This window comes from Bubalus kerabau, chromosome X, assembly GCF_029407905.1.
Source record: "Bubalus kerabau isolate K-KA32 ecotype Philippines breed swamp buffalo chromosome X, PCC_UOA_SB_1v2, whole genome shotgun sequence".
NCBI classification, from domain to species: domain Eukaryota; kingdom Metazoa; phylum Chordata; class Mammalia; order Artiodactyla; family Bovidae; genus Bubalus; species Bubalus kerabau.
This window is the reverse complement of record NC_073647.1, coordinates 158,250,072-158,274,825: the sequence shown is the minus strand read 5'-3', so window position 1 is coordinate 158,274,825 and position 24,754 is coordinate 158,250,072. Positions and strand designations below refer to the sequence as shown.

The 24,754-nt window shown below is 45.6% G+C and overlaps 1 pseudogene; it reads left to right on the top strand.

The window, feature by feature from the left end:
- Positions 1 to 289: 289 nt before the first annotated feature.
- Positions 290 to 8,992, top strand: LOC129639916 (PI-PLC X domain-containing protein 1-like; annotated as a pseudogene).
- The last annotated feature ends 15,762 nt before the right edge of the window (positions 8,993 to 24,754 follow it).

The following is a 24,754-nucleotide window of genomic DNA, read 5'->3' as shown; positions in this document are numbered from 1 at the left end:
CTTGCTCCTCCTCAAACCCCCACTTAACCTCCTGTGTCTCTCTGCCCCCTCGCCCTACTGTCTGTCTCTCTTCATGTCTCTGTCCATTTCTCTCTGTGTCTGTTTCTCTGTCTCTAGAGCACTTCTCCCCTCTCCACCACCCCATCCTCCTTTCTCTTGGAGAGAAGTCCACAGGTACCAGTTTCTCAGAGCCACGCCTCCACGCCGCCAGCACCGGGTCTTCTGTATGTCCTGTTTTAATTATGCAACACCCCATTTCCTCCCCCAGATTGCCCAGGCTGGGCCTCCGATGGGCTGGCGGGTGAGCTTGCCCGGATCCTTCCTGTGCCACCAAGGTGAACGCAGACTGGATGTCGGCACTGAGTTCTCGGCTCTGGGACATGCCCCCGCACCACCTCTCCATCCCAGGTGAGGCCCCGCATGCTCGGCTCAGAGGGGATGCAGCTGCGAGATGGGTCCAAGTGTGGGAAGCCTCAGAGCCAAACATGCACACATGCAGGCACACACAGGCACACTGAACACACACACGCATGCACACACACACACCAAACACACATGCACACACACACCAAACACACATGCACACATACTGCACACACACACACATACACACACCAGCACCTTCCCTTGTCTGTCCACTTGATCCCATTCAACCCGGAAGGTACGAGAACCCCCTAGAGCCTGCCTTCAGGACACATGCCGGCCTCCCTGGGGGGCGGGATTGTGTTTTCTCAGCCACTCTGTCCTACTCCTGGGGACCCCTCACCTTTCCACCCACGTTTTCCATCAGAGCTTGTGCAGCACCTTCTGCACTTGAGGCTGGAGGACCCAAAGTTTAAGGGGGCCACCCGCCCCCAAAACAACTCGATAAGTGATACCAGAACTACCTAATTAAAATGAGGAACCTCTGACTCCAGCCAATTTGGTTGCAAAAAGTGCTGCAAAGCTCAGCTATAGGCGGGCATCTGGATTTGGGGATGGCCAGTGGTGACCAGGGTGGCGGGCACTTCCAGGGTGACACTGCTGTGCTCAGGCCATCTGAGGGGTGGCCACCAGACACCGTGGCCTGGGAGGGGAGGGTCCCTGCCAGACAGCACCCTGCTCACCTCCTCAAGGTGCAAACGTGCCCCATTCTCCACCGGCACTCCTCTGGCCGTGCAGACACTGGGCCCTGCCCTGGCTCTGTGACACTGGACACTGCCCGCTGGGAGCGCACATGGACAGTTGGACAAACAGGAAGTGCTGTTTTCTATGGAAGGCAGCTTTAGACTCTTTCTCACCCTCTCGACAGCTGTGGGGTTCTATGCCGGCCACCCCACCCTGCCTGGGAGGAGGGGCCCCACACGGCTCTTCCCTTGAGAGTGTGGAGCAGACAGGGAACTGTGGACCCAGTCTCTCGGCCCTTCCGGGTGCTTCCCCGTGGGGAAAGCTGTGGGGGCCCCACAAGGAGGAGGCTTCCGAGTCTTCAGGACCACAGGGGGGCCCTTGGCCGCTCTCCTTCCCGTACCCCTTACAATATAACTCATGATGCCTCTCCCCCAAGCCCGGGCACCACTCATCTGCTTCTGTCTTTGTAAATTTGCCTGTTCTGGACATCTCTTATAAATGGACAGGTAAAATGTGTCCTTCTGTGTCTGCTTCTCTCACTGACCATCGTGTGTTCAAGGTCCATCCACGATGTAGCCTGTGTCAGAACTTCACTCCTTTTCATGGTGACTCATACACCACTGTGTGCATGGACCACATGCTGCTGACCAACCCATCCATCCATCCACCCATCCATCCACTCATCTATCTGTCCATCCACCCACTCACCTATCCATCCACTCATCCATCCAACCACCCACTCATCCATCCATAAATCCACCCATCCAGCATCCATCCATCCATCCATCCACAAACCAATCCATCATCCACCCATCCACTGATTGATCCATCCACCCACTCACCATCCATTCATCCATCCATCCACTTATCTATCCACCCATCCATCCACTCTTCCATAACATCATCAAATCAAATTATATTATGAACTTGTAAATCCTCCTTCCCATCCCTTGACCCTGAGAATAAATAAGAAAAGAAAAAAAGAGAAAGAAATAAAGCTAGTCCAAACCTATGTTCAGAGACAGAAGGGAAGATTTCTGGATTGTCCCCAGGTGACTGCTAAAGTATGAACCTCTCCACACTGTCTGTGAAACAGTTCACACAGATTTAAAAGGGAAAAGAATAAGTAAAACCCCACATAAATGACCACAACATTGGCGTCATAAAGAGCCTGAAAATACTATGAATAATTTCAAAGCACTTGTAACTAGAGAGGGTCTCTCTGTGCTCAGTTGTGTCTGACTCTTTGCAGCCCCATGGACTGTACCCGCCAGGCTCCTCTGTCCATGGGATTCTCCAGGCAAGAATAATGGAGTAGGTTGTCATTCCCTTCCCAGGGGATCTTCCCAACCCAGGGATCTCCCCTGCATCTTTTATGCCTCCTGCTTTGGCAAGTAGGCTCTTTGCCACGAGCACCACCTGGGAAACAACAAACCATAAAATCAAAAGCCATCTTAAGGCTTTCCTGTCCCAAAACGGGATTCCTTAAATAAATTGACTTTCACTTTCACACTTCTGCAGAGACCCCCATTTCGAGACAAGATTCAGTTCCCAGGACTCAGTGGATATGACTTTCGGGACTCTGCCATACCCCGCGGTGCTATAGCTGTGCATCCTTAGGGCAGCTTGGGGGCACAGAGGACAGGCTCAGGGGGTGATGTGTCCCCCACCTGGTTTGCCTGCAGGGAGCCACAGCATAATGACCTACTGCCTGAACAAGAAGTCACCCATCTCTCACAAGGAGTCGAGGCTGCTGCAGCTTCTGGGCAAAGTGCTGCCATGTGTCACCTTGCCCGTGGTGTTCAAGAGGTCCACCACCCAGGTGAGGGTCTGCGGGCACTCCCGGGCCCTGGACCCAGCTCCAGCCGCTAGTGTCCCCCACAGGGGGCGGTTTCCTTATCCCTCTTGGGGAAATGGGATTGAGAACAAACCTGCTGTAAAGCAGAATTGCTGTTTAGTCACTCAGTCATGTCTGACTCATTGCGACCCCATGGACTGTGGTCTGCCAGGCTCCTCTGTTCATGGGATTCTGCAGGCAAGAATACTGGAGTGTGTTTCCATGCCCTCCTGCAGGAGATCTTCCAACCCAGAGAGCCTCCCAGAAAGGTAGGAAAGGACACAGCTTTACTGTAGAACCAGCCTGAAGCCAGAACAGGGACCCATGGACTAACAGCATCACCCTCTGAAGTCACAGAGGCCGGGGGAGCTGGGAGGGGAAGGGGGAGGCTGGGTCCCACCCTTTGTGCAGCTGAGCTGACACTAGAGCTCCTTCCTGGTCCCAGATAAGCAATAGCTGAGTTTCCATGTCCTCTGAGGTGGGTTTACGTTTGCACCCCAGCACCCCCTCCAGGGAGACTTTCTTGCTGGTGCAGATGGTAAAGAATCAGCCTGCAATGCGTGGGACCTGGGCTAGATCCCTGGATCGGGAAGATCCCATGGAGGAGAAAATGGCACCCCACTGTAGTATTCTCACATGGGAAGTCCCATGGACAGAGGAGCCCGGAAGGCTAGAGTCCATGGGGTCACAGAGAGTCGAGACGACTGAAGTGACTGAGAACACATGCACGCATTCACACCCCTCCCCTGTAGTGCTTCTCCTGGGTGGATCGGGGGTTTTATGGGGCACAGAGAAGCCAGGGTGGGAGGCAGTCATTGTGGAGGATGGAGAGGAGTCAATGGCGGGGGCCCTGTCTGTGGGGAGGGGGCACCCAATTGACAGTGGTCCTGTCACTGGCACACACATTGCCCAGGGGGTGGATGCAGGATGGGGTAGAAAACCCATCTGGGCTCAGGTGCCCTCAGGAGCAGGGGCCCACCTGGGCAGGACAGATGGCCCCTGCCTTCCTGTACCCGCACTTGAGGGGCACTCATATTCCTGGTTTTTCTGCTCCTGGGCTGGTCCTCCCAAGAGGACAAGAGGCTGTCAAGCACAGCTCTTACCTGTGTGATTGCTTCCTCCTGGGAGGTCCCCGGTTGCTGGAATCCTCCTCAGGGGATCTGATTGGCAGAGAGCCAGGGCTGGAATGGGAACAACTACATTCTTGCTTGCATCAGGTGCCTAAGCCTGGCCTTAAGAGCTCACACCCAGAGAAGGGAGCGAGCAGCAGGGGGTCCACCAGAGCCCAGGAGTCCTGCAGGACTGGGGTCCCTCTGCTCGGAGGGCCCCTTGGTGCTGGGTCCCTCTCTTCTGCATCCCTCCAGGGCAGGGTCCCCTCCATACTGGGGGACCTCGGTGCCATGGTCTCAAGTGGTATGGCTCCCAAAGAGACCTGGGTGTGTGCGGGGTGGGGGGCACAGGTGGTGGTCTTTCAGGGGGTGTTTAAGATCAGCGGCTGCAGCAGCACTTCATTTAATCCTTGTAGTGGATGGCAAGTGCCTGACAATAGCTGACAATATTCATATGAGTCTTTGTTTTTTCTTTTAATTTGGATTGGGGGGTGGGGCTGTGACATCCTTTCCCATTTTTTATCCTTATATCTTTTTCTTTTTCTATTATGACTCTGTGTAGAGAATACAGTACCATTTTCTGCTACTAGTTTATGTTAATATTAGTTTTTGCTTTTTCTTTTATTTTGGATAGAGAGAATCTATTATTTTCTTCCCCACTTTTTTATCCTTATGTTTTTTTTTTTTCTTTTTCCATTATGACTCCTCGTAGAGGACACAGTACATTTTCTGTTACAAATTTATATTAGGGCTTCCCTGGTGGCTAGTTGGTAAAGAATCTGCTTGCAATGAGGGTGATGTGGGTTCGATCCTGGGTTGGGAAGATCTGGAGAAGGGAAAGGCAACCCACTCCAGTAATCTTGCCTGGATAATTCCATGGACAGAGGGGTCTGGTGGGCTACAGTCCACCGGATCAAAATGACTTGGAAACAACTAAGCAACTTTCAATTTTCAATGTACGTTAAAGTTATTTTTTGCTTTTTCCTGTCTTATTTGTGTCATGGACAGATGTTTTGTCCTTTTGTTCTCTTCCCTTGATTCCTTTTTGCCTTTCCTAGTGCTGTTTGTGGGGGTGGGCACAGATCTCTGTGGGTCTAGTGTGTCCTCATGTCCAAGGGTCCAGCTTGGGTGTCATGGAGCCTTGGCGTTGAGCCCACAGGGAGCTTCCACCCAGGGACTGCCTGAAGGAGTGTGAGGCTGGACTCTGCAGGAACACCCCCCCAAGACCACAATCTCGACCCGGGCTCTGTGCTCCACATGACCATTGACCCTGGGGACCCTGTTCCCAGAAGCAGTGCCTCAACCCCAGCAGCACCAACACGGTTGATTTCACAGTGGCCGATGTGGCCCTCAGTTGGGCATCCTCAGTGCATGCCCAGCCCCTGAGTTGGGGGCTGCCCTCTGTGCCCAGCACAGATGACCAACCTCTGTGTGCAGGTGCTGAGCATCATGAAGCACCTGGATGCTGGCGTGAGGACCTGCAGATGCCGCACATGGAGGAGGCTACCGAGAGGAACCTGCACTCTGGCCACATAGTGTACATGACAGCCCTCATGGAGGTGGGGGTGGGGGCAGGGGTACGGACGGGGGGGGGGTCCGCCAGCCAGGGACACCCACGTCTGGTCCAGGCAGGAGGGGGAGGGCCTCTGAGGGGATGGGCACACGTCCACTCAGGTGGACATGTGGTCACTCCAGGCAGGAGAGGCTGACCTCTAAGGGGACAACACAGGTCCACTCCAGTTAGAAGATGCTGACCTCTAAGGGGACGGACACACATCCACTCAGACGGACACACGTCCACTCAGATGGACACACAGTCACTCCAGACAGGAGAGGCTGACCTCTGAGGGGACAACCTCTAATGGGACAGACACACGTCCACTCCAGGCATGAAAGGGCTGACCTCTGGCATCAGTCACTCAGAATTCCCGACCAACGTGCGTTTCTGAACTCACAACTGCACCCCTGGCCTCTGGGGTGTTTCCCAGAATTTGGCTATACCAGGTCCCTGACACATCTTTTCCTGTGTCCAGTTTTGGAGTGTCCAGTCCATTCTCTTGGCTGCTGGCCAAATCACTCAATGTCTCACTCTGGCCTCAGACCCCAGTGCCCCCACCACAGAACCTAAAGACCCTTGGGGTCTGGAGGTTCTGTCCTGGGCCTCAGTGTACATGTACCCTCCTGGCCTCATCCGCTCCCTGGAGTACAGACTTCACACAGTATGATAAGCAATGCTCTCTGCTGCTGTGCATGCACACACACATGCATATCCGTGCACACACAGACCCTGAACACATGCACACCTGTGTGTGCACCTGTACCTACTGGAGTGTGTACATACACACACACACACACACACACACACCAGCACACCAGAGCAATGCCACGGCTCCCCACTGCCACTCAGGAGAGGCTGGGTCCCTTGGGAGCATGACATAAAGACATGCTTTATGTCTTTGTGTGTCAGGACACCCCAACCTGACTGTAGAGTGGCTGTGCTGGGGGAATTCCCCACCCATGACCCTCTGTTTCTCACTACAAGGCCCTTCACCCCACCCCACCCAGGACATGATCATGGAGATCTGAGTGGCTGGAGAAGCACCCCCAGGAAGTGGTTATCCTGGCATGCAGGAACTTCGAGGGCATGATACAGGACCTGCACGAGTACCTGATGGGCTGCATCAAGAACATCTTTGGGGATATGCTGTGTCCCCGTGGGGTGTGAGCAGGGGCCACAGGCTCCCCATGCTCTTGGAAGCGGGGGTGGTGGGAGCACTAGGCCTCACTGTAATCAGACTATCTGCTCGCTGTGTGAGGCTGATTCAGGCACCAGGTGATGCTGCTCATGGAACCCCAGTAATCCACCCACCACTGTCTCCACTCAAACACCCCAATGACCAGCCCATCACTGGTCACAGGCACCCCCAATAATCCACCCTGCCTGGTCTCTATTCAGACACCCCCAAAATCCATCAATCATGCCTCACGATGCCCCAGTAATCCACCTGCTGTTTTCTATCAAAAACCCCAATAATCCATCCACCTCTGTTTCCACTCAGGCACCCCAATAATCAACCCATCACTGCTCAAGACACCCAAGTAATCTACCCACCACTGTCTCCACTCAAACACCCCCAAAATCTACCAATCACTGCTCAAGACACCCCAATAACCCACCTATCACCATCTCCACTCAGACACCCTAGTAATCGACCCACTAGTGTCTCTACTCAGACATGCCAATAACCCACCCATGACTGTCTCTTCTCACAGAGAACCCAATAACCAGCCCATCACTGCTCATAGACACCCTAATAATCCACACATCACTGTAGCTTCTCGGACACCCCCAATAACTGACACATTGTGTCACAGGGCACCCAATAACCCCTGTGCACATGTCTCATGGGCACCCGGATGATTCTCCCCCTAGGAGGTGCTGACTCTGCACCAGCTGTGGTCCCAGGGCCAGCAGGTCATCCTGTCGTACAAGGACGAGGCATCCATGAGTCAGCATGCAGAACTGTGGCCTGGTATCCCCTACTGGTGGGGGAACCAGGTGAAGCCCTGAGACCTCGTCCAGTACCTGGAGCTCATGAAGAGCTGAAGCCACCCAGGGGAGTGCTGCTTTCAAACCGGGACACCTGGCCACATGCATGTCCTAGCGCATGGGGCTGGCTTTGGGTTCACGTGGAGAAATGGAACAGGATGTATTAGGGGACGTTATTCTGTTCAGCACATGGGGACCAGGGCGTGGACATCCTTGGGGACGTTACTGTGTCCACCACAGGGGGTCAGGATGTAGGCAGGATGTGGACATCCATGTGGACATTATTGTGTCCACCACACGGGGCCAGGACATGGACATCTTTGGGGTCACTGTCCAGCCCACCTGCCCTTTGTAACAGGAGAAATTCATGAATCAACACCCCTGTGAGCCCCTGCTGTCTGAACTTTGGTCTCTGTCGGACATCTGAATCTCTGACCTCTGCAGAGGCCAGAATCTGGGTGAGTGATGGCACAGCTTGGTGACTGCGTGGGCAGGTGACCCCATGGGTTAGGGGTCGCATGGGTGGGTGACTGTGTGGGTGGGTGACCCCATGGGTTACTGGTCACATGGGCAGGAGACCATGTTGGTTGGAGACTGCGTGGGTGGGTGACTGTGTGGGTGGGTGACCGGTTTGAGTTGCTGAGTGCAGGGTGGGTTACCATGTGAGTTGCTGACCCAGAGAGTGGGTGACCCCATGGGCGGGTGACGGTGTGAGTGGGTCATCATGTGGACAGGTGAGCGCATGTCCTCGCAGGTTAGTGACCACATGGGTGGGTGCCCACGGGGCTTGGTGGCCAGTGGAGGGATCACTGCATGGGGTAGTGACCCCATGGGTGGGTGACCACGTGAGTCGGTGCCCACACGGTTTGGTTGGCCACATGACTCCATGGGTTAGTGGCTGCACACGTGGGCAGCTGACCCCACAGCTGGCACCATGAACAGCAGCCCCTCTCTTGTCCCAGGCAGGCTGATGGTGGCCGGCATCAACCTCTCAGAGAACCTGGAGTTTGTCCGCATCCATCCAGCCTGGTCCCTGGAGAAGCTGACCCAGTGGGGGCTCCCCTACCTTTGTGCATGGGTGCGGGGCCAGTGCCCGGGGTCGGCCACCGGCCGTACCAACACCGTCGCAGGCGAATTCATCTGGGCCGACGGGTTGGCGACATCATCGGGTTGAACTGGAAGCTGCTTCGGGCTGACGTACTGTGCATGTGTGGAGCTGGGCATCACAGAGGCTGCGTCTCAGTCATGTCCTGCGACGTTACAGGCCTTAACCGGAAGCCGCCTCGGGGCTGAGGGATGGCGCACCGAGGAGCTGGGCCTTGCGGAGGCAGCTCCTCGTTCACATCCTGTGATGTCACTGGGCTGAACCGAAAGCTGCTTCGGGGCTGAGGGACGGCACATGGGTAGAGCTGGGTATCATGGAGGCTGCGTCTCAGTCACGTCCTGTGACGTCACCGGCCTGAACCGGAAGTGCCTCGGGGCTGTCCGTTGGCACGCTAAGGAGCTGGGCATTGTGGAGGCCATTCTCAGCCCTGTCCTTTGGGGCTTGTCATCTGTCCGCGCGTCCACTGAATGTGGGTGACTGCCGAGGTGGGCCAGGTGGCAGGGTCCATGGTCTCCTCGGTCCTCCGTGTGTCTCTCGGTGACTGCAGGGTGTGAGGTGATGATTAAAGGTGAGTGTACTCAGAGAACCTGGAGTTTGTCCGCGTCCACCCGGCCTAGTCCCTGGAGAAGCTGACCCAGTGGGGGCTCCCCTACTTTTGCGCATGGGTGCGGGGCCAGTGCCCAGGGTCAGCCACCGGCCGTACCAACTCCGTCACAGGCAAATTCATCTGGGCCAACGGGTTTGTTGGTTCTCGGGTCTGTGGCTTCCCCATGGGAGAGGCTGGGGTGGCCGCCTCCCCCTGGGCACTGAGACTAGCAGACGGTGACCCCCAGCTGGGGAGGGGAGGAGGCACTATGACAGTGTCCATAGGAGGGGACTGAGCGCATAGCGATCCCACTGAGAAATCCCTTTTATTAGATAAGGGGCTTCCCTGGTGGCTCACTTAAGAAGGCCTTCTTATCTCTCCTTGCTAGTCTTTGGGACTCTGCCTTCAGGTCACTATATCTTTCTGTGTCTCCTTTGCCTTTCTCTTCTCTTCTCATCTATTTGTAAGGCCTCCTCAGACACCCACTTTGCCTTTTTGATTTCTTTATCTCGTGGATGGTTTTGATCACCACCTCCTGTACAATGTTAGGAACCTCCATCCATAGGTCTTCTGGTACTCTGTGTGCCAGATCTAACCCTTGAATCTACTTGTCACTTCCAAAGTATACTCACAAGGGATTTGAGTAAAGCAAAGAAACAGAGGAAAACAATACAGTGGAAAATGAGAAATGCCAAGGGAACATTCCATGCAAAGACAGGCACAATAAAGGACAGAAACGTTATGGGCATAACTAAAGCAGAAGAGATTAAGAAGAGGTAGCAAGAATACACAGAAGAACTGTTAAAAAAAACCTTAATAACCTGGATAACCATGATGGTGTGATCACTCACCTAGAGCCAGACATCCTGTAGTGCAGACACGTGGGCCTTAGGAAGCAGCAGTACCAGCAAAGCTAGTGGAGGTGATTAAATTGTAGCTGAACGCTTTCAAATCCTAAACGGTGGTACTGTTAAAGTGCTGCACTCAATATGCCAGCCAGTTTGGAAAACTTGGCAGTGGCCACAGGACTGGAAAAGGTCAGTTTTCATTTCAATCCCAAAGAAGGGCAATGCCAGGCAATTTTCAAACTACTGCACAACTGCACTCATTTCACATGCTAGGAAGGTAATGCTCAAAATCCTTCAAGCTAGGCTTCAAGAGTATATGACCTGAGAACTTCACAGTCCACACATTCATTTTTTTTAATTTAATTTAAGTTTTTAACTTTACAATATTGTATTGGTTTTGCCATATATCGAAATAAGCAACCTAGATGTCCATCAGCAGATGAATGGATAAGAAAGCTGTGGTACATATACACAATGGAGTATTACTCAGCCATTAAAAAGAATACATTTGAATCAGTTCTAATGAGGTGGATGAAACTGGAGCCTATTATACAGAGTGAAGTAAGCCAGAAAGAAAAACACCAATACAGTATACTCACTCATACATATGGAATTTAGAAAGATGGTAACAATAAACCCTGTATACGAGACACACATTCAAACAGTTGATTCTAAATGCACAGTGATGCCATAAAGATGGTCAAGGCAAAGACACAAAATGTGATTTTATTTATGTCTAAATCAGTGAAACAAAATATTCACTGCAAAGTACAAACTTTTTTATCATGAAAAATCTTATGTTTGAATATGAAATATTCTGCTGAAATTGAAAAATGTTTTAAAGTGAAATTCGTTAATTGTCAATTATTTTGAGACTATGGGAAAAAAGAAAATAAAATTACGTTCATTGGGGCTGCTTCAGTTCAGTTCAGTCGCTCAGTCGTGTCCAACTCTTTTCATTGGGGGCTGCTTGAACTTTCACAGATTTTTTTTTCTTAAAAATTCCCTTACAGTTTTACAGTCTTAATTAGACATAAAATCATCAGTAGATTTTATACTATGTTTGTTTTCTGAACATTTTCATTTCCTTTAATTTATGAATGTAACTGGAATATTTTTCTATTAAGTGAGTATTAAAAATTACTCCTCTCTCCTGTGTGGAACACACTGCTTACCCTACTGTTGGGAGACATTTTATTGCCTAAAACCTTTCATAATTCAGCTCTACAATCTAGGTTTTTTTGTTTGTTTGTCTTGCTTTGTTTAGGCTGAGAATTTTCTCATCTATTTTTAGTATCTTCAGAGTCTCTGTTAGGCATACGTCTGCTGTTGTTTCCTTGCACAGTCATGTCCCAACTCTTTGCCACCCCATGGACTGTAAGCCCACCAGTCTCTTCTGTTCACGGGGATTCTCCAGGCAAGAATACTGCAGTGGGTTGCCATGCTCTCCTTCAGGGGATCTTCCTGACCCAGAGATGGAATTCGCACCTGCTACGGCTCCTGCATTGCAGGCAGATTCTTTACCACTGAGTGAAAAGAGATCATGTATACATGAAACCCACCTTAATTATGAAGACTCATAATTGGCGAAAAGCAAAGATGGAGAAGCCCAAACAAGCATTCATCTTTTACCAATTAATAATAAGAAAGCAACCCTTCATTTCAATTTGTCTTCCTTTATTTTTTCAATTAACTTTTCATTGAAGGATGATTGCTTTCCAGAATATTGGTGTTTTCTGTCAAACTTCAACATAACAGTCTTTCTTAACTCATAGTTTCTCTTCAATATCTTCTTATCCTGTGTAAATAACTTCTTTTAACATTTCTTACAGACAAGGTATCTGCTGAGAATGAATTCCCCAATTTTTTGTTGATATGAGAGTATCTCCTTCTCCTTTGTTTTTGAAGGATAATATTCCTGGAAGTAGAAGTTAATTTCAGTAGTTTTTTTTTTTTAAAGCATTTTATTTATTGACATGTTGTACCTGTACCATGGATTTACTAGTTAAGCTGTATAATTCATTGATTTGTAACTTATTCATAGGTTGAATAACCATAACCACAGCCTCATTCTAGAATATTTTCATCCCTCCAATGGGAAACACTCTCCAGTTGGCAGACATTTTCCATTTGCCCCTTCATCTGGGCGCTTTCATTCACTCCTTTGTTTTCGGTCTTTAGAGCATTACCTAATCTGGAACATATGCATTCACATGAACAGTATAATGCAATACACAGCCTTTTGTTCCTGGCTTCTTTTAATTAACATAATCATTTCAGAGCGCTAACATGTATTAGCTTGTATAAGAACTCCATTCATTTGATGGCCAAATAATTTTGCATTGCATGTTTTATTTATTCGATCACCAGTTGATGGACATTTGAGTTATTTACACTTTTTAAACGTTTTTTAGTTTATTTCTTTTTAAACTTTATTTTTAATTTAATAATTTACATTTTTTAAATTTAATGGCTTTTTCTGCATCCATTTAGGTTATCATATGATTTTTAGCTTTCCTTTGGTTAATATGGTCTGTCACATTGATTGATTTGCAAATATTGAAGAATCCTTGCATCCCTGGAATAAACCCAACTTGATCGTGGTTTTTGATGTGTTGTTGAATTCTGTTTGCTAAAATTTTGCTGAGGATGTTTTTGCATCCATGTTCATCAGTGATATTGGTCTGTAGTTTTCTTATTTAGTCTTGTCCTTGGTTTTCATATCAGGGTGATGGTAGCCTTGCAGAATGAGTTTGGAAGTGTTCCTTCCTCTGCAGTTTTTTGAAAGAGTTTTAGAAGGATAGGCATTTGCTCATCTCTGAATGTTTGATAGAATTCACCTGTGAAGCCACCTGGTCCTAGGCTTTTGGCTTTGGGGAATTTTTCGATCACAGCTTCGATTTGGAGCTTGTAATTGGGTGGTTCATAATTTCTATTTCTTCCTGGTTCAGTCTTGGAAGATAGAGTTTTTCTAAGCATCTGTCCATTTCTTCCATTTCTTCCAGGTTATCCATTTTATTGCCATAGAGTTGTTCATAATAGTCTCTTATAATCCTTTGTATTTCTGCATTTTCTGTTGTAACCTCTCCTTTTTTCATTCCTAAGTTTGTTGATTTGGTTCATCTCTCTATTGTTCTTGATGAGTCTGGCTAAAGGTTTATCAGTTTTGTTTATCTTCTCAAAGAACCAGCTTTTAGTTTATTAATCTTTGCTGTTGTTTCTTTCATTTATTTTTCATTTATTTCTGTTCATATCTTTATGATTTCTTTCCATGTACTAATTTTGGCTTTTTTTTTGGTTGTTGTTCTTCTTTATCGGTTGTTTTAGGAGTCAATTGAGGTTGTCTATTCGATGCTTTTCTTGTTTCTTGAGTTAGGGTCGTATTGCTACAAACTTCCCTCTTACAACTGCTTTTACTGCATCCCATAGGTTTTCAGTTGTAGTGTTTTCATTGTCATTTTTTCCTAGAAAGTTTTCCATTTCCATTTTTATTTCTTCAGTAACCTGTTGGTTATTTAGAAACATGTTGTTTAATCTCCACGTGTTTGTGTGTCTTACAGTTTTTTTCTTCTACTTGATATCTAGTCTCATAGTGTTGTGGTCAGAGAAGATGCTTGATACAAGTTCAATTTTGTTAATTTTACTGAGATTTGATTTGGGACCCAAGATGTGGTCTATCCTGGAGAATGTTCCATGTGCACTTGAGAAGAAGGTGTATTCTTCTCCATTTGGATGGCATGTCCTCAAGATATCAATGAGATTCATCTCATCTCATGTGTCATTTAAGAGATGTGTTTCTGTATTAATTTTCTCTTTCGATGACCTGTCCATTGGTATGAATGGGGTGTTAAAGTCGACTATGATTGTTTTACTGTCAGTTTCTCTTTTAATGTCTGTTAGTTTTTGTCTTATGTATTGAGGTGCTCCTGTGTTGGGGGCATAGATGTTTACAATTGCTATGTCTTCATCTTGTATTGATCCCTTCATCACGATGTAGTGTCCTTTAACTATTGTAATCTTCTTTAGTTTAAGGTATGATATGAGGATTGCTATTCCATCTTTCTTTTGATTCCCATTTGCATGGCATATATTTTTCCATCCTGTCACTTTCAGTCTATATGTGTCTTTAGGTCTGAAGTGGGTTTCTTGTAGACAGCATGTACATGGGTCTTTTTCTTTTAAATTAATATATTTATTTTAATTGGAGGCTACTTACTTTGCAGCATTGTGGTGGGTTTTGCCATATATTGAGTTGAATCAGCCATGGGTGTTCATATCTTCCCCATCCTGAAACCCCGACCACTTCTCTCCCCATCCCATCCCTCAGGGTTTTCCCAATGCACCAGCTTTGTGTGCCCTATATCATGTATCAAAGTTGGATGAGTGATCTATTTCACATATCGTAATATGCATGTTTCAGTGCTAGTCTCTCAAGTCATCTCACCCTGGCTTTCTCCCACAGAGTCCAAAAGTCTGTTTCTATGTGTCTGTTTTGCTGTCTCACATATATGGTCATCGTTGCCATTTTTCCCATATATATGCGTTAATATACTCTATTGGTGTTTTTCTTTCTGACTTACTTCACTCTGTAAAATAGGCTCCAGTTTCATCCACCTCATTAGAACTAATTCAAATGCATTCTTTTTATTTGCTGAGTAATATTTTATTGTGTATATTTACCTCAGCTTTCTTATCCATTTGTCTGCCAAAGGACATCTAGGTTGCTTCCATGTCCTGACTATTGTAAACAGTGCTTCGATTAACAATGAGGTGCACATGTCTGTTTCTTTCTTTTTTTTTTTTTTTAATTTTATTTTATTTTTAAACTTTACATAACTGTATTAGATTTGCCAAATATCAAAATGAATCCTGTTTCAATTTTAGTTTCCTCGGTGTTTATGTCATATGGCAATTCTATTTCCAGTTGTTTTTGTTTTTTTTTTTTTTTTTTTTAATTTTATTTTATTTTTAAACTTTACATAACTGTATTAGATTTGCCAAATATCAAAATGAATCCGCCACAGGTTTACATATGTTCCCCATCCTGAACCCTCCTCCCTCCTCCCTCCCCATTCCATCCCTCTGGGTCGTCCCAGTGCACCAGCCCCAAGCATCCAGTATCGTGCATCGAACCTGGACTGGCAACTCATTTCATACATGATATTTTACTATTTCCAGTTTTTTTTAGGACTCTCCACACTGTTCTCTGGAGTGGCTGCACTAGTTTGCATTCAGTCAAAGAACTAGTCAGTTCTTTGCATCAGGTGGCCAAAGCATTGGATTTTCAGCTTCAGCATCAATCTTTCCAATGTATATTCAGGACTGATTTCCCTTAGGATTGATTGGTTTGATTTCCTTGCAGATCAAGGGACTCTGCAGAGTATATATGTGTATGAATCAATATTTGTTGTGCTTATGCTGCCCTCTCATGGAGAAATAGAAGAATGCTAATGAATGTAACTTATAAAATCCAGATGTATTCTCTCATATGTACATGTGTGTATGAATAAATAATTACGGTGTTTATGCTGCCCTTTCGTGAAGAATGCTTATGAATGTAATTTATAAAATCCAGATGTGTTCTCTCATATGTATATGTCAGTTCATATGTATATGTTAGTTGCTCAGTCGTGTCTGTCTCTTTGTGACCCCATGGACTGCAGCACACCAGGCTTCCCTGTTCATCACCAACTCCCGGAGCTTACTCAAACTCATGTCCATCGAGTCCATGATGGCATCCAACCACCTCATCATCTGTCATCCCCTTCTCCTCCGGTGTTCAATCTTTCCCAGCATCAGGGACTTTTCCAATGAGTCAGTTCTTCACATCAGGTGGCGAAAGTGTGTGGGTATGAATAAATATTTACTGTACTTTAGCTGCCCTCTCATTGAGAAATAGAAGGATGCTTATGAATTTACTTCATAAAATCTGAATGTATTCTCCCATATGTATCAGTTCAGCTCAGTCCCTTAGTCATGTTTGACTCTGCAACCCCATGAATTGCAGCACGCCAGGCCTCCCTGTCCATCACCAACTCCCAGAGTTCACCCAGACTCACGTCCATCGAGTCAGTGATGCCATCCAGCCATCTCATCCTCTGTCATCCCCTTCTCCTCCTGCCCCCAATCCCTCCCAGCATCAGAGTCTTTTCCAATGAGTCAACTCTTCGCATGAGGAGGCCAAAGTACTGGAGTTTCAGCTTTAGCATCATTCCTTCCAAAGAAATCCCGGGGCTGATCTCCTTCAGAATGGACTGGTTGGATGCCCTTGCAGACCAAGGGACTCTCAAGAGTCTTCTCCAAAACCACAGTTCAAAAGCATCAATTCTTTGGCGCTTAGCCTTCTTCACAGTCCAACTCTCACATCCATACATGACCACTGGAAAAACCATAGCCTTGACAAGACGGACCTTTGTTGGCAACGTAATGTGTCTGCTTTTGAATGTACTATCTAGGTTGGTCACAACTATCCTTCCAAGGAGGAAGTGTCTTTTAAATTCATGGCTGCAGTCACCATCTGCAGTGATTTTGGAGCCCAAAAAAATGTCTGACACTGTTTCCACTGTTTCCCCATCTATTTCCCATGAAGTGATGGGCCTGGATGGCATGATGTTTGTTTTCTGAATGTTTAGCTTTAAGCCAATTTTTTCACTCTCCACTTTCACATTTATCAAGAGGCTTTCTAGTTCCTCTTCACTTTCTGCCATAGCGTTGTTTCATCTGCGTTTCTGAGGTTATTGATATTTCTCCCGGCAATCTTGATTCCAGCTTGTGCTTCTTCCAGTCCAGCGTTTCTCATGATGTACTCTGCATAGAAGTTAAATAAGCAGGGTGACGGTATACAGCCTTGACGAACTCCTTTTCCTATTTAGAACCAGTCTGTTGTTCCATGTCCAGTTCTAACTGTTGCTTCCTGACCCGCATACAGATTTCTCAAGAGGCAGGTCAGGTGGTCTGCTATTCCCATCTCTCAGAATATTCCACAGTTTATTGTGATCCACACAGTCAAAGGCTTTGGCATAGTCAATAAAGCAGAAATAGATGTTTTTCTGGAACTCTATTGTTTTTTCCATGATCCAGCGGATATTAGCAATTTGATCTCTTGTTCCTCTGCCTTTTCTAAAACCAGCTTGAACATCAGGAAATTCATGGTTCATGTATTGCTGAAATCTGGCTTGGTGAATTTTGAGCAAAGCTTTACTACCATGTGAGATGAGTGCAATTGTGCAGTAGTTTGAGCATTCTTTGGCATTGCCTTTCTTTGGGATTGGCGTGAAAACTGACCTTTTCCAGTCCTGTGGCCACTGTTGAGTTTTCCAAATTTGCTGGCATATTGAGTGCAGCACTTTCACGGCATCATCTTTCAGGATTTGAAATAGCTCATATGTATGCTGCTGCTAAGTCACTTCAGTCATGTCTGACTCTGTGGGACCCCATAGACGGCAGCCCACCAGGCTCCCCCGTCCCTGGGATTCTCCAGGCAAGAACACTGGAGTGGGTTGCCATTTCCTTCTCCAATGCATGAAAGTGAAGTCACTCAGTCATGTCCGACTCTTCGCGACCCCATGGACTGCAGCCTACCCGGCTCCTCCGTCCATGGGATTTTTCCAGGCAAGAGTACTGGAATGAGTTGCCATTGCCCTCTCTGTGTGTATGAATAAATATTTATTGTGCTTATGCTGCCATCTCGTGGAGAAATAGAAGAATGATTGTGAATGTATAAAATCCAGATGTATTCTTTACATGTTGAAAATGATACTGTATAACTGTTAAAAATTAATATATGCTCATAACAGAAAATATAAAGTTGGTAGAAAAGTACAAAGAAAGAACAAAATCACCCATGATCTCATTTAACGTTGGCTCAGAATTCTGAGTTCCTGGGACAAGGAGATAAAAAGATGAGGGTGTGCTAGTTCCTTTATTATAAAATCATCTTTTCTGCTATTAGAATGTTAACATAGAACTTGGTTTTGATACGTGATTCTTGCTTTGTTTATTATCTTTAAGTCTCTGCTTTTACAAAGACCTAGTAATTTGACTCCCTGTTTAGAGACTGTTTGCTTCAAGGTTGTTTTGTTTTTCCCATTTTGGCTATAATTAAAAAAATGTTGCATGTCATGGCTATGGTAAATAGTGATGCAGTGAACATTGGGGTGCATGCATCTTTTTGAATTAAGGTTTTCTCCAGGAAAATGCCCCAGAGTAGGCCATATGGTCATCGTATTTTTTGTTTTCTAAGGAGCTGCCATAGAGTTCACCATATCGGTGGTACCAATTTAGATGCCCTCTGACAATGCAAGAGGGTTCCCTGTTCTCAACGCCCTCTCCAAATTATTGTTTGTAGAGTTTTTGATGAGGGCTATTTGGACTGGTGTGAAGTAATACCTCATTGCAGATTTGATTTGCATTTCTCTGATAACTAGTGATGTTGAGCATCTTTTCAAGTGTTTGTTGGCCATCTGTATGACTTCTTTGGAAAAATGTCTATTTAGATCTGCCCATTTATTGAGTGTTTGTTTTTTTTTTTTCTAATCCTGGGCTACATGTGCTGTTTGTATATTTTGGAGAGTAATGCCATGATAACTAATGAGAACTCTCTGTATAGCACAGGTAACTGTCCTCAGTGCTATGTGGTGACCTAAATGGGAAGGAAACTGAAAAGGGACGATGCATACATATATATACAAATACACGCATACATGCAACTGATTTACTTTGCTGTACAGCAGTAAGTAACACAACACTGTAAAGCAACTACATGTGTACATACTGTAGGCTCCATTTACAGGAAAGTTCTAGACTAGGCAAAGCTCATGTTTACTGATAGAACTGAGAACAGGGGTTGCATCGGGGAAGGGGAGTGTGGGGAAGGGGCCCAAGAGTTTTTCTAGGATGGTGGGAAAAAATATTGCAGTGAACATCATATATATAATCTTCTTGAAATTGCATAAATACTTCTGCAATGTAAATTCCAAACAAGGTCTTGCTAATTGGCTCCATGCGTTGATAAATGTACTGCTGCTGCTGCTGCTTAGTCGCTTCGGTCGTGTCCGACTGTGCGACCCCATAGACGGCAGCCCACCAGGCTTCCCCGTCCCTGGGATTCTCCAGGCAAGAACACTGGAGTGGGTTGCCATTTCCTTCTCCAATGCATGCAAATGAAAAGTGAAAGTGAAGTCGCTCAGTCGTGTCTGACTCTAGCGACCCCATGAACTGCAGCCTACCAGGCTCCTCCGTCCATGGGATTTTCTAGGCAAAAGTACTGGAGTGGAGTGCCATTGCCTTCTCCAGATAAATTTACTAGATACTGTCAAATTGTCCTTCAGAAAGTTGCATCACTTTATGCTTTCACAACAACACATGAGCACTCATTTTCCAACCTCTCATCCTCAATTTAGAGGAAACATTTGGTATTACTCAATGCTTTCATTGAACTTTTGTCAGTTTTCATGGTGAGAAGTCGTATTCCATTATCGTTTTGGTTTGCATTTCTTTTATTACAAATTAGGTTCAACATTTTCTCCTGTTTTCTGGTAATCTTTATTTTTCTTCTGAGTAATTTGCATTTCTTTCTTCCCTTTGTTTACTTCGTGTTTGTCTTCTATTGGGTTTTTCATCTTCTTTTCTTATTTTAACTTTTGAACTCTGCATAAATTAGGTAAATGTGCCCTTTGTCAGCTCTCTTCCAAATATTTCTCAATTGCCATTTTATAATTCCTTGTTTATTAATTATTTACACATGCAGGAATTTTTCTGCAAAGTGTTAATTTTCCCTTTTTAGCTATTGGACAAAGATCAGTTGAATTAAGAAATTTAAATAACTGAGAAAAACTCCAGGGAACTAGAGGGTGTATGTTGAAAGATACCTCCCTGCAGGGAGGTGGGGCAACTCTCTCTGGGTTTATCTGTATGCCTTTCCATATGTACTTTTCAATGAGCTATTTGCTTTACCCTGAAACACACACACACACACACACACACACACACACACACATATATAAAGAGAAAAAATGAAGTGGAGGTGGGTAGCGCCATGATGGGCCAAGATGAAGCCAGGACGGAAGGGGCCACACCTTGGTGTCCCAAACATAGGAGTCAGCCATAGGTTTGGTCAGACCTGTGAAGCCAGTGGGGACACGTCTCTAGAGCTGTGATTGGAGGACCCTGTGATCCCCAACAACTGCTCAAAGCCAAGATCACCAGGAGGGGAGCACAAGCAGAGCGATGATGCTGCCCAGGAGGCCTGTCACCATTGGGCCAGAGGCAAAGTGATGCTACTTTTATTATTGAAAATGTAGTCTGTGGATATTGGGAAAAGAACTTGGTCAGGGCATGGAGTGTGAAAAAGTAAATAAAAACCATGTTTAATCTCACTACGGTTCATATTTTGGGGTTCCTTGGTGGCTCACTGGTAAAGAACCCGCCTGCCAATGCAGGAGTCAGGAATTAGAAACCTGGGTCAGAAAGATCCCCTGGAGAAGGGATTGGTAACCCACTCCAGTATTCTTGCCTGGAGTATCCCATGGACATAGGAACCTGGTGGACTACAGTCTATGGGGTTGCAAAAATATCAGACATGACTGAGTGACTGAGCACACAATATTTTACCCTATCTCCTCGGCATCTTTTTTCAGCTCATATTTTTAAATATGAAATTATGCTTCATGTGCATTTTGGTTTTCATTGTTCTCTGCTCTGTACATTCTGCAACACTTTATTATAAAATTTTCCAAACATACAACGAGGTTGAACATGTTTTCTACCTAATACACAAAGACTTCCCACCTAGATTCTACTGTAACTATTTTACAATACTTCCATCCCATCCATCAGGGTCTTCTTCTACCCATAAGTTTCTTGCCAGGTTGGATGTCCACTTCACCTTTGTGTGGGTGCTCACTGCTGTGGGTTTTTGTATCCCACCTCTTGATTGCATCCCATGATATTTCTTGAGTTGACCCTCCTTCACTCAGTATGATGACCAGTACATTTATCTCTATCTCTGAAGACTGCCACTTTCATATTTCAACCCTTGATTCATAATTCATTCTAGACCTGTATCACATTTCTATATCCATTCCTATGTCTAGGTACGCTGTCTTTACTTTCATCTCTTCGATGTTCTGAACATTGCTGTGGGACCCGGTTTGGGGTGTGTGGTGTTTGAAATCCGTTCATTTCTGAAATATTCCAGGAGAGGACCTGATTTATCATACTGTCTCTACCTCTTCAATTATTTATTTATCTCTCATGGGAGTGCACTTTTCTAATCATGCTCATAGTGGCTCTTACCAGGTCCATCCCATCAGTACCCTAATGTGTCCACTGTACTAACGTTACTCTACCATTGATGCCAGCTCCAGCTTTCAACAGTGGCCTTTTTCATGCTCAGGCAGAGGTGATAATGTCCTTGCAGCTTACATGTTTGTATCTTCGAATTCACCCTATGTGTAAATTGTCATGTGTTTTTTTTTTAAAGAAACACATAATTGTGTGTACCTGTTCATATCCTCTTCCTGTTAGCTTCCCCTGTGTTTACTTGAGTTTTTTCCCCCATATGAGCCCTGGCAATTCGTTAAGGGTTCACACTATTCACAGCACCTCTGTGAATAGTGTGTCCATCAGCAGGCATTTTAAAGTTGCTGTTAGAGAAAATGTCACAGGGCGGCAGCATTTCTTCATTCCCTCCTCTTGTGGCTATGGTAAAAGCAACCTGGGTGGTTATCCAGGGCCTGGTTGTAAATGAGAGTAAAATGATACACAAGAAGTCGCCAAAAACTTTTGTCTCTGTATTCTTTGAGGCTTTTCTTTAAGTGATATATATTCTTTTATTTCTTAAAATTTATTTTAATTGGAGGCGAATTACTTTACAATATTGTAGTGGTTTTGCCATCCATTGACATGAATCAGCCATGGGTGTACATGTGTCCCCATCTTGACCCTCCCTCCCATCTCCCTACCCATCCCATGCCTCAGGGTCATCCCACTGCACCAGCCCTGAGAACCCTGTCTCATGCATGTAACCTGGACTGGCGATCTGTTTCACATATGATAATATACATGTTTCAATGCTGTTCTCTCAGATCATCCCACCCTCGCCTTCTCCCACAGAGTCCAAAAGACTGTTCTGTACATCCGTGTCTCTTTTGCAGTCTCGCACATAGGGTCATCGTTACCATCTTTCTAAATTCCATATATATGTGTTAAGATACTGTATTGGTGTTTTTCTTTCTGACTTAATTTGCTCTGTATAATAGGCTCCAGTTTCATCCACCTCATTAGAACTGCTTCACATGCATTCTTTTTAATAGCTGAGTAATATTCCATTGTGTGCATGTACCACAGCTTTCTTATCCAGTTGTCTGCCAATGGACATATAGGTTGCTTCCTTAAGTCTACAAATGACATTTTGTTTTTTATTTAAGGCTATTTACACTGTTGTAGTTTTTGCAGGGAGACAGTTTCTCCTTCCGTTCCACACATAACTGGAGGTATTCAGCTGTTGTTACTGTCACAGCAATGGTTCCAGAATCTGTTAAGCACATGCCTCTTGATACAGGAGGTCCTCTGGATTATGAATTGCACAGGTATTTGTGGGTATAGCTTTATTCCAGCTTTCACCTTTAGGCCTCTCACCCACAGACTCCCTTTGCTAACCGTAATTTTCCTACCAGGAGTGTAAGTACATTTCACTTTTGTTTAGGTATTCATTGCCATCAATGTTTTTTTTTTTCTTTTTTAATCCCCCCTGGAAGGTACATGATGTGATATCTCTTTAATCCACACTTCTTTGCTTATTGGGCTTCACTCTAAATTTCATTTAGGAAAAAATGGAAGTTTTTTGCATTTTCATAAGGTTGGAGTCATATTTCACTGGGTATCTCTGTCTCATTTCTTTCTCTTTTTGTCTGCACTCAACAATTCTCTTTCCTTTCATCTCTTAGGCGATGTGAATGCTGCTGCAGTGCATGTTTGTGGGGGTGGCCTGTGTTTTCCATGATCTGTTGATTTCTCAAATAATCTAGGAATAGAATTGACATACGACATCATTTGTCTCATTTTTGATTCCCAGGCCCTTTGACAGTCATGCTCATAAAGGCTCTGACTGCTTACCTCCCACCAGTAGAATATAAGGGTCCCATTTACTAATACTGCCCTACTCCTTCTTGGTCTGTATAGTTTTGGATAGTGGCCTTTTTGGTTTCAGTATTGATATCGCCTTGCTGTTTAAAATTTCGTATCACTGATAAGAAAGTAAATGAGTCACATTTCCAGAGCTTTCTTTCTGAGCATTAAATTGCATTTACCTGTGGAAGTTTCCTTCCTGATCGTGTAGTTTGTTCTCGTTTTTATTTCAGTGTATGACCCCTGGCCATTTTATAAAGGTAGGTGTCATTTAGAGCCTGCCCGCCTTGTGAATCTTCAGTGTCCATCAGCACAAGGTTTAATGTTGCTGTTCCCGAGAGCGACCAACAGGTGGCAGCACTTCTTTAGGCTCTCCTCCTGTTACCATGGTAACTGCATCTTTAGAGGCATGTGACATTTCCGCTTGAAAATGAGAGTAGAATGAGCTAGGGGAAGCCCATGGAAGCTTGAGTCTCCTTCCTTCTCAGTTTTATTGTAGTTCATATTTCTTGTTTGACGAAGCTGATGTACAGAGTTGCCTTTGTTGTAGCTCTACCGATTCTTGCTCCCTTACATGGATACACAGAGGCATTCAGCAGTGTTTATTTCCTCCGACCTGCTCTCAGAAAGTGTGTAGTACATCATTCTTGCTATGTCAGTCCCTGTGGATTATGTATTTGACAGGCATTTGTGGGAATCCGTGAATTTCAGCCTTCCAATGTAAGCCTTCCTCTCACCCATCCCCTTTGCTAAGCATCAGGGCGTTCCCAGCACTGGGTGTCCATCTCACCTCTGTCAGGGTACTCACTGCCAGCAGTATTGTCTTTCCCGTTTGAACGGTAAATCCTATGACATAGTTCTAATCTGCCCTTCTTCACTGACTCTGATTATCACTACACTTGTCTGTACCTCTGACAATGACATTATTTCCTTGTTTCAATACCTGAGTCATATTCCATCGTGAACCTGTGTCCCATTTCTTGATCCACTGATCTCTCTGTCCCTGTGTATTTTCTTTACTTTAATCTCTTATCAATGGGAATGCCCCTGCAGTGCATGTTCTGGGGCGTGTGGTTTTAAAAATCTGTGTATTTCTGAGATGTCTTTGGAATGGAGAGGCCATGTCATACTTTCTGTCTCTTTTTATCTATAAAGGCACTTGGACAGTGATTCTTATACTGGCTCCTCCCACTGATATTCCCCCCACTACTATAAAATGATCCCCCTGACCAATGTCAACCTACCATTTCTGGTCTGGAGTGTTGTCCATGGTGGCCTTTTCCAGTGCTAAGAGTTGATGGCTCATGGCCGTTTAGCTTTTGTATCTCTGATAAGAAATCCTATGGAGCACTGTTGATGGGCTTTTGGCTTTTGGAAAGCATTTTGAGTTGTATTTACCTGTTGATGTTTTCTTCTGAGAGTTTCCGTTTTTTTTTTTTTTTTTTTTTAATTTACTTATTCACTTTTGGATGTGTGACTCCTGA